This window comes from Gorilla gorilla, chromosome 13 (genome assembly GCF_029281585.2).
Source record: "Gorilla gorilla gorilla isolate KB3781 chromosome 13, NHGRI_mGorGor1-v2.1_pri, whole genome shotgun sequence".
In the NCBI taxonomy this organism is placed as follows: Eukaryota; Metazoa; Chordata; class Mammalia; order Primates; family Hominidae; genus Gorilla; species Gorilla gorilla.
Window position 1 is genome coordinate 98,144,110 of NC_073237.2, and position 16,986 is coordinate 98,161,095.

At 39.1% G+C, this 16,986-nt stretch overlaps 1 long non-coding RNA gene across 1 annotated transcript in view; it reads right to left on the reverse strand.

The window, feature by feature from the left end:
• Positions 1-1,305: 1,305 nt before the first annotated feature.
• The window catches only part of LOC129524591 (uncharacterized), a 33,250-nt gene continuing 17,569 nt past the window's right edge, over positions 1,306-16,986 (reverse strand). Inside the window, exon 4 of the long non-coding RNA XR_008668448.2 lies at positions 1,306-1,484. This is a non-coding gene — a long non-coding RNA (uncharacterized lncRNA). The remainder of the gene's footprint in view (positions 1,485-16,986) is intronic.

Sequence of the window (16,986 nt, forward strand, 5' to 3'; positions counted from 1 at the left end):
GCCTCAGCCTCCGGAGTAGCTGGGACTACAGGCGCCCGCCACCACGCCCAGCTAAAGTTTTTGTACTTTTAGTAGAGACGGAGTTTCACCGTGTTAGCCAGGATTGTCTAGATCTCCTGACCTAGTGATCCACCCGCCTGTTATTCTTGACTTCTCTGTGAAAATTCTAATTGCTACAGGCAGGAGAATTTTATCACAGAATCACATTTGGTGAATTATGAATTGAGAATGTTCATAACTCTCAGTTACAAAATTTTCAGTTACCACAATTATATAACGTCTTTTCAGTATTTTTTTGGAAGGCCCTCTGGTTATTCTTCAAATAATCTTGGAAATGTCCCAGTTTTGGGGTCCTAGAGAATCTTAGAGCTAGAAGGAACCTTGGATCATTTGGTTCGATTCTTTTCATTTCACAGCTGAGAACCCAGGTCCGTTATATGACCCCTTTACTGAAACAAAGCCAGAAGGCAATGATAGACTTTTATTCCTTCCTTGTTGTATAATGTGCTATGTACATATACCTGAAGATGATTCTGCAAGCCTGTTTAATAGCTCTTGCAGTTGAACTTCTTTTTAGGTAGGGAGGTACATTTCTCGTGATTAGAAAGAAATATCAGACCAATTTTTGCCTAATGGTCTATGTGAAAACCAAAGTGTTACTATATGACATATGGTAACCCATTTACTCAAAACTTCTACATAAGATGTGCTGATCTACCTGGGCATGCACATTTTTCTTGAGGGAGTATTAAATCTTTAATATTGTACTAATTGCAGAGAATTCCCAATCTTTAGCTGTAAGTTCTCAACTATAAGGCTTTAAGGGTAGTCCTCATCAATTCTTTATTTAACTCCTTACCTTTTTAAATTAGAAATCGAGGTGGTTAATTTTCCTTTGATACAACCTTTGAAAAATTCTTGCAGCAGCTACCTTTGATCCAAAGTGTTTCTGTCTTATATATAATGGTATAACAGGACTTAATAAGCTGAGATAGCTTTTGATTAAATGAGAATGACTTCCAGATTGAGTAGTGGAAAAGGTTTTGCATATGATTTGCAAAAGGTATTGGTTTCATGTTCTTCCCTATTTTTACTGTTAAATATCGCCCTCAACCTTAGATAAAAATACTTGGAATTTAACTTAAATTATGCATGTGTATAGATTATTCTTTTACTTAAATTCTTCACTATATAGAAACCACATATGCTTCTTAATTGCTAATGTGATGAACATCTTTGGTAAATGCACAAACTTTAAAATATTAAGAAAACAAATAAAATGCACATGAAATTGAGAGGGCAAGATGTGTTAATTTCCCAGCTTTATAATGCTGCAATGTCCGTCAGAGATCTTGGAGCCATTTAGGGATAGAACCCAGTGACTGAGTCATCACACTTCAGGCTTAGTCCTCAGCCTTGCAAGGCCAGAAATTTGGTCTTGTCAGAAATCAGAGATAATTAGGCCATAGAAAATTGCTTCATTTCTGTAAAAGAAAGAAATATATAAACTAGGATATCAATTTACTCATTTGTAATGAGAAATATATCTGTAGCTAGAACTGAATAATTACTCTTTACAGGTCAGCATATTCTTGCCCTGTAGACAATAGACAAAGTCTACAACATTTAATCAGAAGTCTCATCTGATGAAAATAGATATGTTCAGTTTTAGCGAGTGCCTTTTCTGGATTAAGGATAGATTAAATTAAGACTTCAAAACTGGTTTTACCCACTAGAATACAGAGATCATTACGTATTGAATCTATTGGCCTACAATTTCCATCTCCTGGCTATGCACTGACTATATTTTTATCACTAGTCTTTCTCTTTCTGTAGGCTTCCGTGTTTATCTTTCATAACTTCATATCGTATTTTTGACTTTTTATAAACATTTCAAGTATCAGTTCAATGATTCATATGCTAGCACTAGATAAAACTGCACAATGTGATTTCTTCACTGGTCACAGCTGTGCAAGTTGTTGCCTAAATAAATGGTTTTTAGCTCAATATTTTAAGATATTTCACTATATACTTTATATAACCTTCATACAAAAACATAATTTATATTTTGTAGGTCAAACCAGTTTATGGGTCAAAATAGGTTTCCAAATGTGGTCACATCTATATTTTTAGATTTACCTTCACTCACTATGGTGAGTTTTCCATTCTTATTTATGTTAAATATCTGTGCTACTATTTCCAGATGTCTCTGGAAGTTTTGCACTCCCAAGGGCTCTGATGCCCATGAAGGAAGTGTTGCATTTTTGGAGATGCCTATCAATCTGGACACTGCAGCTGACCCCATCTGATGGCACTGGCACTGGTTCCTGCCCTCAAGATGCAGTCTTCTGCCTGCTGCCTGTGTTGCCCTTCACTGCAAGCAGGACTGTGCCCTACTGCTGCAAGAGCTGTGGCAAAAGCAGCTGGCTAGGCAGATGCAAAAATGGTGGGGTTAAAATATGTCATTGAAATGGTCAACACCAAAATAAGAAACTTCTGGGTAAAGTCAGACCCTGAGGAAATGGGTCAGCATGATCCAAAGAGGTAGGTCGACAACTCAAGAGTTTGCCTTGGAATAAAAGAGGATCTTGGAGGTGGATAGATGAAAAGGAGAGGGAAGAAAGAGAGAGGATATTTAGTTATCATTGTGAGTGACTGGTGCAGGTCTGATGTCTACAGGTGAATTAGAAAGACTCCCTTCCTTCCTGGCAGAGGCAGCTCCTCCTGAGGGCACGTGACTTGAAAAGGAATAAGGGATAGATTTGTTTATATTTGCACCTCCTTGGCCAAGTGCATTTATGCAGGGCACAAACTGTACAATTGTTTAAATACTTAAACAATTCATTTAGCAGGAATATTAAAGAATGATATAGTTAAAGAAGATGGAGTATTATTAAGAATATAAAGTTTTTGGTGTTTACCTTTCATTTTTCTTACTTGCTCATAAAAATAAGAAGGGAAGAGAGTTTTAAATATTAAATGTAAATTTGATTAGTGTTAGTTATCTAGTTTATGTTGTACTAATCTAGTGATTCCTAATACCAAAAGAATTTTAATAGGAAGTTTATTGGTTCACTTCCCTCAGGAAATATAATCTTATAGAATTTCACATTCTGTTGTGCTCTATTTTCACAATTGTAATTTTTCCTTTTCTTCGTAACTTGAGGTGTGCTTGTCAACTACATCCAATAGGCTACTCTTATTCGGAGTCAGCAATGCCTGGCCTCTAGGCAATATTCCTGGACAGTATTACTTTTCAAACATTTGAGGCTAGTGCCATGTTTATTTAGGTCAGGATTAAAGTATTTATTCCCCTGAAACCCATTTGAAATGGAGCTTCTGAATTATTTATTTCCAGTTTTACCTACAGGCAGAAAAGTAAGTGGTTTGGATTTAATCATATCTAAAGGAAATAGAAAAATACTTCAAACCTTTTGATTCTGTAAGTTCTTTGAAATTTTCTAGCATGTGTGTGTGTGCACAGTTATATGTGTGTGTATATCCATGTATATATGAGTGTTTTGTACACACACACACACACACACACAAATATGCCAGATTTGCTGTATAGATTTTAGACATTTAAAAATTAAAAGTATCTTATTGCTTCTCCATAGGTAGTTAGTGCCCTATGATAAATTAGTATTACTGCTTTGCAAATTTAAACTGTGAACATTTTCATTTGAGGTGAATTCAGAGTCGACTTTCAGCAGTGTGTTGCTAGAGGTGTGACACAATGGAGAGTCTTTGGAGAGAACATGGCAATAGAAGAATTTTAAAGCAGATGCATGCCAGTGATCAAGTGGTAAACCTTGGCGGAAAACAACTACTTCACTTTTCTAGCAAACTGATTTTCTGGATTCATTTCAAATCAATTTCTAAAATGTCTATGCCCATTTTTAGGCTACCAGGACTCCCCTGCATGCCCCACCCCCAACTTTTTTCCATCTAAGTCTACTTTTTAGATTGAGACCCTTATCTCCTATCATCCATCCTAACCATCGGATATCTGCTTCCCTAGGAATTGGCTATGAAGTAGAACAGTCTCCCTAGCCTTCCCTAGCTAGTTGAAGATGACAACCAGTACTTTATGGTTTTAATATCTTAGCTGCTGATCATAGAGGAAAAGGTAAAATAAAAAAGTAGCGTGTATGAAGAATACATAATGTTTCTTATAACCCTAACAGTTCCCACAGGCATAGTCCTTTATCCAGAGGTGGTATCTGGTGGCCTAGGGGAGCACCTGATGTCTTACTCCTAAGTGTTGGGCTACTAACAGCATCCCTACCTCTCTGTCACCAATTATAATAATTTTTTTGGCCAATTCTCCTCTTAACAGCAAAAATAGCAATAATGACAACAAAATGTAAGGATAGAAGCCATTATTTTTCAATGTAATCAAATAAATTTTATTGCAGAACAATTGCTGCAATGGTTAATTTTAGGTGTCCACCTGATTGCATTAAGGGAGACCCAGAGAGCTGGTAAACCATTATATGTATCAGATAGCTGGTACGTTTGTGAGGGTTTTCCAGAAGACACTGGCACTGAGTTAGTAGACTGAGTAAGGAAGGTGGATCCTTTTATGTGTCTTTAAACATTTCTTTTACCGTATGCAAAGGAATGAAACTAGAACCCTGTCTCTCTCTATATAAAAAATTCAATTCAAAATGGATTAAAGACTTAAATCTAAGAACTGAAACTATGAAACTCCTACAAGAAAATAATAATGGAAACTCTCCAGGACATAAATCTGGGCAAAGAGTTTTTGAGTAAGAAACCAAAAGCATAGGCAACCAAAACAAAAAATGGACAAATGAGATCACATGAAGCTAAAAAAGCTTTTGGACAGAAAAAAAAAAACAAGTGAAGAGGCAACTCACTGAATGAAAGAAAATATTTGCAAACAAGAAAAACAAATAATCTTATTTAAAAATTGGCAAAATACCTGAATAGACATTTCTGAAAAGAAGACATACAAATGGACAACAAGTGAATAAAAAATGCTCAACATCACTATCATCAGAGAAATACAAATAGAAATTTCAATGAGATATCATCTCACCCCAGTTGAAATGACTTTATCCAAAAGACAGGCAATAATAAATGCTGACGAGCATGTAGGGAAAGGGGAACACTCATACACTGTTGATAAAAATGAAAATTAGTACAGTCACTACAGAGAACAGTAGAGAGGTTCCTCAAAAAACTAAAACTAGAACTACCATATGATCCAGCAATCCCCCTGATGGTTATATATATCCAAAAAAGAGAAAAAATAGTATATCAAAGAGATATATGGATTCCCATGTTTATTACGGCACTACTAACAATAACCAAGATATAGAATCAACCTAAATGTCCATCAAAGGGCAAACAGATAAAGAAAATGTGGCACATATACACAATACAATATTATTTAGGCATAAAAAGAATGAAATCCTGTAATTTACAACAAAATGGATAAAGTGAAGGACATACGTTAAGTAAAACAAGCCAGGCCAGAAAGACAAATACCAGATGTTCTTACTCATATGTGGGAGTTAAAAAATATCGAATCATGGAGATAAAGAGCAAAATGATGGTTACCAGAGGCAGGCAGAGTAACGTGGGGGTGGCGGGGGAGGAGGAGGGATAAAGTGGAGATTATAATGTGAGGATGGTGAATGGGTACAAAAATACAATTAGAATGAATAAGATATAGTATTCAGTAGCACAATAGGAAGACTATAGTTAACAATAATCTATTGTATATTTTAAAGTAACTAAAAGATGGGAATTGACATGTTCCTAACACAAAGATATGATAAATGTTGAGGTGATGGATACCCCAATTACCCTAACTTGATCACTACACACTGTATGTCTGTATTGAAACATCACATGTACCCTATAAATGTGTACAAGTATTATGTATCTGAAATGGTTTGGCTGTGCCCCCACCCAAATATTAACTTGAATTATATCTCCCTGAATTCCCACATGTTGTGGAAGAGACCCTGGGGGAGGTAATTGAATCATGGGGGCTGGTCTTTCCCATGCTATTCTCGTGGTAGTGAATAAGTCTCAGGAGATCTGATGGGTTTATCAGGGGTTTCTGGACTTGCTTTCTCCTCGTTCTCTCTTGCTGCCACCATGTAAGACATGCCTTTCACCCTCCACCATGATTATGAGACCTCCCCAGCCATGTGGAACTGTAAGTCCCATTAAACCTCCTTTTCTTCTCAGTCTTCGGTAGGTCTTTATCAGCAGCAGAAAAACAGGCTAATATAGTAAAGTGGTACCAGAAGTAGTGTGGTACATTGCTGAAAAGATACGTGAAAATGTGGAAGTGACTTTGGAACCGGGAAACAGGCAGATGTTGGAACAGTTTGGAGGGCTCAGAAAAAGACAGGACAATGTGAGAAAGTTTGGAACTTTCTGGAGACTTGTTGAATGGCTTTGCCTAAAAGCCTGATAGCAATATGGACAATAAGATCTAGGCTGAGTTGGTCTCAGATGGAGATGAGGAGCTTGTTGGGAACTGGCACAAAGGTGACTCTTGTTATGTTTTAGCAAAGACACTGGCATCATTTGGCCCCTGCCCTAGAGATTTATGGAACTTTGAACCTGAGAGAGATGATTTAGGGTATCTGTTAGAAGTAATTTTTAAGTAGCAAAGCATTAAAAATGTGACTTAGGTGCTGTTAAAAGCATTCTGTTTTAAAAGGGAAACAGAGGATAAAAGGTCAGAAAATTTGCAGCCTGATGATGCAGTAGAAGAGAAAAACCCATTTTCTGGGGAGAAATTCAAGCCAGCTGCAGAAATTTGCATAAGTAGCAAGGAGCCTAATGTTTAATCCCCAAGACCATGGGGAAAATGTCTCCAGGCCATGTCAGAGACCTTCACAGCAGCCCCTCCCATCACAGGCCTGCAGGCCCAGGAAGAAAAAGTGGTTTCATGGGCCGAGCCCAGGGTTCCCATGCTGTGTGGAGCCTAGGGACTCGGTGCCCTGTGCTCCAGCAGCTCCAGCTGTGATTGAAAGGGGCCAACATACAGCCGGGACTGTGGCTTCACAGGGTGCAAGCCCCAATCCTTGGCAGCTTCCATGTGGTGTTGAGCCTGCAGGGGGACAGAAGTCAAGAATTGGGGTTTGGGAACCTCCGCCTAGATTTCAGAAGATGTATGGAAATGCCTGGATGCCCAGGCAAAAGTTTGTGGCAGGAGAGGGGCCCTCATGGAGAACCTCTGCTAGGGCAGTGGGGAAGGGAAATGTGGGGTTGGAGCCCCCACACAGAGTCCCTACTGGGGCATTGCCTAGTGGAGCTGTGAGGAGAGAGACACCATCCTCCAGACCCCAGAGTGGTAGATCCTCCTACAGACTTGCACTGTGTGCCTGGAAAAGCTGCGGACACTCAACGCCAGGCTGTGAAAGCAACTAGGAGGGAGACTGTACCCTGCAAAGCCACAGGGGTGGAGCTGCCCAAGGCCATGGGAACCCACCGCTTGCATCAGCGTGACCTGGATGTGAGATCTGGAGTCAAAGGAGATCATTTTGGAGCTTTAAAATTTGACTGCCCTGCTGGATTTTGTGCTTGCATAGGCCCTGTAACCCCTTTGTTTCGGACAATTTCTCCCATTTGGAACAGCTGTGTTTATCCAATACCTGTCCACTCATTGTATCTAGAAAGTAACTAGCTTGCTTTTGATTTACCAGGCTCATAGGTGGAAGGGATTTGCCTTGCCTCAGATGAAACTTTGGACTGGACTTCTGAGTTAATGCTGAAATCAGTTAAGACTTTGGGGGACTGTTGGGAAGGCACGATTGGTTTTTAAATGTGAAAACATGAGATTTGGAGGGGCAAGGGGTTGAATGCCCTCACGAAAATCTTAACTTGAATTGTATTTCCCAGGATTCCCACGTGTTGTGGGAGGGACCCAGGAGAAGGTAATTGAATCATGGGGGCCTGTCTTTCCTGTGCTATTCTCATGATAGTGAACAAGTCTCACGAGATCTGATGGGTTTATCAAGGGTTTCTGCATTTGCTTCCTCCTCATTCTCTTTCGCTGCCACCATATAAGAAGTGCCTTTTGCCCTCCGCCATGATTATGAGACCTCCCTATCCATGTGGAACTGTAAGTCAAATTAAACTTCCTTTTCTTCCCAGTCTTGGGTATGTCTTTATCAGCAGCATAAAAAATGGACTAATACAGTATCCATAATAATTCAAAATAGGCCGGGCATGGTGGCTCATGCCCGTAATCCCAGCACTTTGGGAGGCCAAGGTGGATGGATCACCTGAGGTCAGAGGTTTAAGACCAGCCCGGACAACATGGTGAAACCCTATGTCAACTAAAAATATAAAAATCAGCTGGGCAAGGTGGCACATGCTGGTAGTCCCAGCTACTCGGGAGGCTGAGGCAGGAAAATTGCTTGAACCCGGGAGGCAGAGGTTGCAGTGAGATGAGATTATGCCACTGCACTCCAGCCTGGGCAACAAAGTGAGACTTTGTCTCAAAAAATGTTTTTTTAATTAAAAAAATAAAAAAAATTAAAATTAAAAAGAAGATGAGCCCTCACCAATGCGGGCATTATGCAGTCTGTTGAGGGCCTGGATAGAACAAAGAGCAGGAGGAAGGGTAAATTTCCTTTATCTTATGGAGCTGGAACATACATCACCTTCTCCTGCCCATGGACATCAGAACTCCACTGTGATGGTTAATAATGAGTGTCAATTTGATTGGATTGGAGGATGCAGTATTGATCCTGGGTGTGTCTGTGAGGATGTTGCCAAAGGAGATTAACATTTGAGTCAGTGGGCTGGGCGAGGCAGACCCACCCTTAATTGGGTGGGCACCATCTAATCAGCCACCAGCAAATATAAAGCAGGCAGAAAAATGTGAAGTGAGAAGACGGGCCTAGCCTCCCAGCCTACATCTTTCTCCCATGCTGGATGCTTCCTGCCCTCAACCATCAGATTCCAAGTTCTTCAGTTTTGGGTCTTGGACTGGCTCTCCTTGCACCTCAGCCTTCAGACAGCCTATTGTGGGACTTTGTGATCATGTAAGTTAATACTTTGTGTGTGTGTGTGTGTGTGTATATGTGTGTATATATATACGTGTATATGTGTGTATATATATACGTGTATATATGTGTGTATATACACGTATATATATACGTGTATATATGTGTGTATATATACACATATACACACACACACACACATATATATATCTCCTATTAGTTCTGACCCTCTAAGAGAACCCTGATTAATACGTTCTCAGGCTTTTGGATTCCCAGACTTATTCCAGTGGCCTCACAGGTTCTCAGGCCTTCAGCCTCAGACTGAATTACACCATTGGCTTCCCTGGTTCTCCAACTGGTAGATAGCATATTGTGAGACTCTCAGCTTTTGCAATCATGTGAGCCAATTCCCATAATAAAATAGCTTATTGCTTCTGTTTTCCTGGATAACCCTAATATAATTGGTATCTTGTTTCTTTAGAGGTAGGCAGACATGGTTTGGATCTGTGTTCCCACCCAAATCTCATGTTGAGTTGTAATCCCCAGTGGTGGAGGTAGGTCCTGATATGAGGTGACTGGATCATGGGGATGGGGTTCTCATGAATGGTTTAGCACCATCCCCTCGGTGCCTTTCTCATGATAGTGAGTAAGTGAGTTATCATGAGATCTGGTTGTTTTAAAAGTGTGTAGCTTCTCCTCCCTCTCTCTTCCTTCTTCTCCAGCCATGTAAGATGCCTGCTTTCCCTTTACCTTCCACCATGAGTGTAAGTCTCCTGAGACATTCCCAATAGCAGAAGCCACTTTGCTTCCTGTACAGCCTGCAGAATTGTGAGCCAACTAAACCTGTTTTCTTTATAAATTATCCAGTCTTAGTTATTTCTTTATAGGGGCAAGAGAATGGACTAAAACATTGGCAATAATAGATGTTCTTTTTTATGTACTCTTGTTCTTTCCTTTTTTCCCTACTTCTGTAACTGGACTTCAGGTGTGGTGACTTGTTTTGAATAGAATAATTGAAACAACTTTAGCTCCTGGAGCTTCAATGCAGGAAAACATCTTTTCATATCCATGAGCCAATGTGCCAAGTTTGAAATTTCCTGCTGCTTCTGTTTTTTGTTCTTTTCAACACATTTACCTGGGTGACAAAATAATCTGTACCCTAAATCCCCATGACACTCATTTCTTTTGTCTTCTGATCTTAAAACAGTTTATTAAATCAAGCTGGTTGTAATTATTATCTCACCAAATTCTTATCTGTTTCAAGGACATAAGCATTTATTTCAGGCTAGAATAAATATTAAAATAGATCTGGCTTCAGCTTCATTACTTCCTAAGTCGCTGCTTATCTGCAGAAAGCTCAGTATTTAATAAGTGTTAAGAGGTACTTCTAATAGGTGCTCACTTTTTGAGCTGCAGAAAGAGCAAAAGGTTTTGAAAGGAGTTGGGAGGGGCATTGTCTGTTTGTCTATCTGCTTTTGTTTCCAACTTTTATTTTAGGTTAGCAGGGGTACATGTGCGGTTTGTTACATAGGTAACTTGTGTGTCGTGGGAGTTTAGTGTACATATTATTTCATCACCCAGGTAATGAGCATAGTGACTAATAGATATTTTTTTGGATGTCAAGTAGGCCCTGATGTCTATTGTTCCCTTCTTTGTGTCCATGTGTACTCAATTGTTTAACTCCCACTTATAAGTGAGAACATGCAGTATTTGGTTTTCTGTTTTCACATTTGTTTGCTTAGGATAATGGCCTCCAGTTCCATCAATGTTGTTGCAAAGGACATGATTTTGTTATTTTTCATGGCTGCATAGTATTTCATGGTGCATATATACTACATTTTATTTTTCTAGTCCACTGTTCTTGGGCATCTAGGTTGATTCCATATCTTTGCTATTGTAAATAGCGCTGTAATAAACATATGTATGCATATCTTTGTCATAGGACAATTTATATTCCTTTGAGTATATACCTAGTAATGGAATTGCTAGGTCAAATGATAGTTCTAAGTTACTTGAGAATTTACCAAACTGCCTTCCACAGTGGCTGAACTAATTTACATTCCCACCAGCAGTGTATACACATTTCTTTTTCTCCCTAACCTCACCAGCATCTGTTATTTTTTGACTTTTTAATAATAGCCTTTCTTACTGGTGTGAGATGGTATCTCATTCTTGACATTGTTTTCAACCTCATTATTACCATAAAATATTTCTGATGGCGATGAACTGTAATCACTTAAAATATACTTCATTATTATACATTTAAAACATTTATACAGGAAATCTCATTTTCTTATGCCTTTTCTAATTTTTATATACACAAATCCTTGTTGTTACAACTTATGAAGTCTCAAAGAAAAACATCCTAGTACTATGCTGTTGCCACTATTTTTCCATAATGAGACTATTTGCTTATGCATTTCATTTGATTCTTGCTGTTGAAGAGAGGAAGTCTGTTATTTTTCAATCTGCACTTTGGAAAGATTATTCTTAGTGGTTACGCTCTTTGTTTTCAGACACTTGCATTGATTGAGGCTAACACCGAACTCAAAATTATAGTGTATACATTGTCCTATTGTTGAAAAATAATCTACTATTGAAGCAACCCTTTGCTCATATGTTGTATAGAAGTTTGGTTTGCCTGTCACTATCAATCAATGTTTCCGTATCTGCAACAATTCAGCCAATGTCATTTTGAGTCAGAGGGAAATAGTATTATCTACAGACATTATTGCAATATGTTTCAGAAATTATACAACTATTTTAGGTAATTTGAAGCATTCTTCACCTGTATAGCCACTTAATTGTTTTTTAATAGAGAAGTTAGCCTTGGCTATGAATTGGATCCTTCTAAGATGCTTATTTATGAGGAAGACAAGTTCCCTTTTTAAGGATTTGGAGGTACCAATAAACTTTGTCTTAACTTTGAGTTGTCCCCAACTGAAGATCTAAAAATCAATATTAAATAATTTGTTTCAATTGAAACTTAGGAATTGATGACTACCTCTTTTACCACTATAGTTTTTCTTTGCCTATACGTGTATTATCTGGTATTTTCCTTTAATACTTACACTGCTAAAAGAGAATGACGTTCACAGTTTTCACAGAAATTTATTACATTAGCTTCTTGTTCTCTTTTTCCATTTTCTGAGGGTGACTCAAACATGATAAAGGGGCAAACTGACTTACCCAGAAATAAAAATATTTGACAAAATTTTACACATCTTTAAAGCTTTACCTCCGCCAGGTATGATAAAGTTATTGAATAAAAATGCTTTATAGAGAATGACATTAACCCAGCTATCATTCAAAGTGCAGTAAAAAAAAAAATCTGGATTCAATTTTTGTAATGGAAAAGTGAGTACCTCATTAAACCCAACATTTGTAATGGTTGTTACAATGAATAAAACAATTAGTTCACTGATTAGCACTTGGCAGTTCACCACAGCTGATTTTCAACTCTGAGTCAGAGCAAATAAATGTAAGGGAAATATTCATATATGTTAGCTGGCATGAAGATTTTGAAAATAAAACATAAATGTATTCTTTTTTTCTTTTCTTATATAGGCACAGTTGGAACTCTCCCTTATCCTTTACTCATTCCAGTATCAATTTAGCTGTTTCCTTTTAATTTTTGCTTCTCTAACAGGGAACTGTATCAAGGTGACATTTTGTTCTTTTAGTTTTATCAACCAAGTGGCACATCTGCTACTTGAATAGCATTATGTTAGGCAGTGGGAAAAATACAAAGACAAAGAACTTGAGGTTTCTGTCTTGGAGGAGATGAAAATTTAGCTGGAGGGACAAGCAAGGCACACCCAAAGGTTCCAAAGCATTCAATAATAAAGAGCAGCATGAACTAATAAGATTTGCATTTATCCAGTTTACAAAAAGGATAAGTAATCTGATTGGCATTCCAACTGTTTTTGGAATTTCTGAGGTATCATAGTAATATGAAATGGTGCTGTTTTTTAGAAACAATAAACTCAGCATCTGTGAATATGAATGAACATGCCAGACACGGTTGGAGGAAAGAACATGTTTAGAGTCAGAATATCTGAGCTTCTGGTGCACTCACTTGGCTGATTCACTCTGGGGAACTTATTTGACCTCAAGTCTTGATTTTATCATCTGTAAAATAACAATACTAATAGCACAAACTGTGGTAGATTGATTGTATCAATGACCATAATTAATAGTGTTTCTGTAGCAACATCTTTTTCTGCGTACTGTAACTCTGGGTTGGTCACGTTATTTGCTTTGGCAAGTGGGACAGTAGCAAATTTGATGCAGTCTGACACATGAAGAAGTATACCTGCTCATTCCTTTCCTCCTCTGCCTTTATTATAAGAAATTCCCAAACAAGGGGAGGGGCCATGTGGAACAGAGTCAAGACAGCCCATGTTGTCCAGTTAATGCCCAAGACATGTGAGAGAGTCCAGTTAAGGTAATCAGAACTACCTAGGTGACCTGAAACTGATCAAAGATGTGTGAATAAACCCTGTTGAGCTCAGCTGAACTGTGCAGCCAATGATATCAATTTGTAACCAAAGATAGGTGATTACTGTTTTATGCCATTGAGGTTTTCTGCTAGTTTGTTATGCAGCAGTAGCTAACTAATAAAATACTTCATTGCTACTGTGGAGATTAAGACAATGCATATGAATGAGTTTTGCAAACTGTGAGGTAGTATACACATGAGTTTAAAAGGTCTTAAGATCAATAGATTATTTGTTGGAGATGAGGACATAGAACAGTCACAAAATGTAGATTTCAGTTACTTCTAGGATCCAGCTAAGTGTCCAAATTGTTCTGTCAATGTTTATTTTGTTATACTTGTTCAAAGTGATATATATTTATTGTGTTGACCTATCTGACTTATCTATTTGTTCAAGTGCCTTAGAAGTTCTTATCACTTATAAATGATTACTGAAAAAAAAAAGAAAAGGAATAGTAGAGAAAATGCTAGAGCTAAAAACATGGTGTGGAAGAAGGTCACTAGATTGTGTTCACTTAAATCATTTAAGTACAGAAAATTTTCATTAGCAGGCAGTCAAGAATTTTTCCTACCAAGTTATTAATAGTTTGGCCTGACCAAAGCCAAAATTGAAAACCCCGCAAAAAATTATGTATTTGATACTATTTAACATTAATTTATGGAATATTTTCATACTGTTGAATTACAAAAATTAGATACTGCAAACCTAAGTAAAAAAGTAAACTTCTATTTCTGAGTAGTCTGTGTTCTCAAAGTTAATTTTTAAAGTAGATCCTTCGGATTTTGTAGCACATTTTTTCAAAGCACTAATGATATGTTCTGAGGGTTACCTCAAGACCACAATTAATAGCAATAATTTAGTAAATATATATTTTTGGAACTTAACATGGGCCTGGCTCTGTTCTAGGGAGTAGAAATGTGCTAGTGAATAAAACAGATAAAAATCCATGTTCTCATGGAACTTACATTTTATTAGGGTGGATAAAAATAAGCAAGCTATATGAATAAATATGTAATATGGCACCTGATAGTTAGTGCTATGGAGAAAAACAAATCAGGGAAGGCATAGGGAGTGTGTCAGTGGGGGCTGCAATTTTAACTAGGTGGTTTTTACTGTAGTGGCTAAAGAAATGAGCCAGGGGCTGTGAACACAGATAAAAAGACCAATGCTTTGTAAATTATATTTGGTTGTTTGACATTCCTTCTCCTGCTCTACTTGCTCTTCTCAAGTCCATAGTTTTCACTCTGAATTTGTTGAGATTAAAAAATAGAGAAGAGGGACTCCCAGGCAAGATGGCTGAATAGGAATAGCTCTGGTCTGCAGCTCCCAGTGAGACCAACTCAGAAGATGGGTGACTTCTCCATGTCCAGCTGAGGTACCTAGTTCATCTCATTGGGACTGGTTAGACAGTGGGTGCAGCCCACTGAGGGTGAGCAGAAGCAGCGTGGGGTGTTGTCTCACCCAGGAAGCTCAAGGGGTCAGGAAACTCCCTCCCCTAGCCAAGGGAAGCCATGAGGGACAATGCTGTGAGGGATGGTGTTATCCAGCTCAGATGATGTGCTTTTCCTAAGGTCTTCACGATACACAGACCAGGAGATTCCCTCGGGTGCCTACACTACAAGGGCCCTGGGTTTCAAGCAAATACTTGGTGGTCATTTGGGCAGACACTGAGTTAGCTGCAGGAGTTTTTTTCGTACCCAGTGGGGCCTGGAATGCCAGTGAGACAGGACCGTTCTCTCCTCTGGAAAGGGGGCTGAAACCAGGGAGCCAAGTGGTCTTTCTCAGGGGATCCCACCCCCAAGGAGACCAGCAAGCTAAGATCCACTGGCTTGAAATTGTTGCTGCTAGCACAGAAGTCTGAAGTTGACCTGGGATGCTAGAGCTTGGTGGGGGGAGGGGCATCCACCATTACTGAGGCTTGAGTAGGAGGTTTTCCCCTCACAGTAAACAAAGCCACTGGAAAGTCTGGACAGGGTGGAGCCCACTGCAACGCCACAAAGCCACTGTAGCCAGACTGCCTCTCTAGATTCCTCCTCTCTGGGCAGGACATCTCTGAAGGATGATGCAGCCCCAGTCGGGGGCTTATAGATGAAAAATCCCATCTCCCTGGGACAGAGCATCTGGGGGAAGGGGAGGCTGTGGGCACAGCTTCAGCAGACTTAAAAACATTTCTGCCTGCTGGCTCTGAAGAGAGCAGCAGATCTCCCAGCACAGTGCTCAAACTGTGCTAAGGGACAGACTGCCTCCTCAAGTGGGTCTCTGACCCCCATGCCTCCTGGTGGGGAGACATCTCCCAGCAGTGGTTGACAGACACCTCATACAGGAGAGCTCCAGCTGACATTTGGTGGGTGCCCCTCTGGGATGAAGCTTCCAGAGGAAGGAGAAGGCAGCAATCTTTGCTGTTCTGCAGCCTCCCCTGGTGATACCTAGGCAAACAGGGTCTGGATCCCCCAGCAAACTCCAGCAGACCTGCAGAAGAAGGGCATGACTGTTAGAAGGAAAACCAACAAACAGAAAGCAATACTGTCAACATCAACAAAAAGGATGACCACACAAAAACTCCATCCAAAAGTCACCAACAGCAAAGACCAAAGGTAAATAATGCACGAAGATGAGGAAAAACCAGCACAAAAAGTCTGAAAATTCCAAAAACCAGAATGCCTCTTCTCCTCCAAAGGATCACAACTCCTTGCCAGCAAGGGAACAAAACTGGATGGAGAATGAATTTAACAAATTGACAGAACAGGCTTCAGAAGGTGGGTAATAACAAATTCCTCTGAGCTAAAGGAACATGTTCTAACCCAATGGAAGGAAGCTAAGAACCTTGAGAAAAGGTTGGAGGAATTTCTAACTAGAATAAGCAGTTTAGAGAAGAACATAAATGACCTGATGGAGCTGAAAAACACAGCACGAGAGCTTCGTGAAGCATACACAAGTATCAATAGCCAAATCGATCAAACGGAAGAAAGGATATCAGAGATTGAAGATCAACTTGATGAAATAAAGCATGAAGACAAGATTAGAGAAAAAAGAATGATGAGGAATGAGCAAAGCCTCCAAGAAATATGGGACTATGTGAAAAGACCAAACCTACGTTTGATTGGTGTACCTGAAAGTGACCAGAAGAATGGAACCAAGTTGTAAAACACACTTCAGGATATTATCCAGGAGAACTTCCCCAACTTAGCAAGACAGGCCAACGTTCAAATTCAGGAAATACAGAGAACACCACAAGTTACTCCTTGAGAAGGGCAACCCTAAGACACATAATCATCAGATTCACCAAGATTGAAATGAAGGAAAAAATGTTAACGGCAGCCAGAGAGAAAGGTTGGGTTATCCAGAAAGGGAAGCACATTAAACTAACAGCAGATCTCTCTTTAGAAAGCCTACAAGCCAGAAGAGAGTAAGGGCCAATATGCAACATTCTTAAAGAAAAGAATTTTCAACCCAGAATTTCATATCCAGCCAAATTAAGCTTC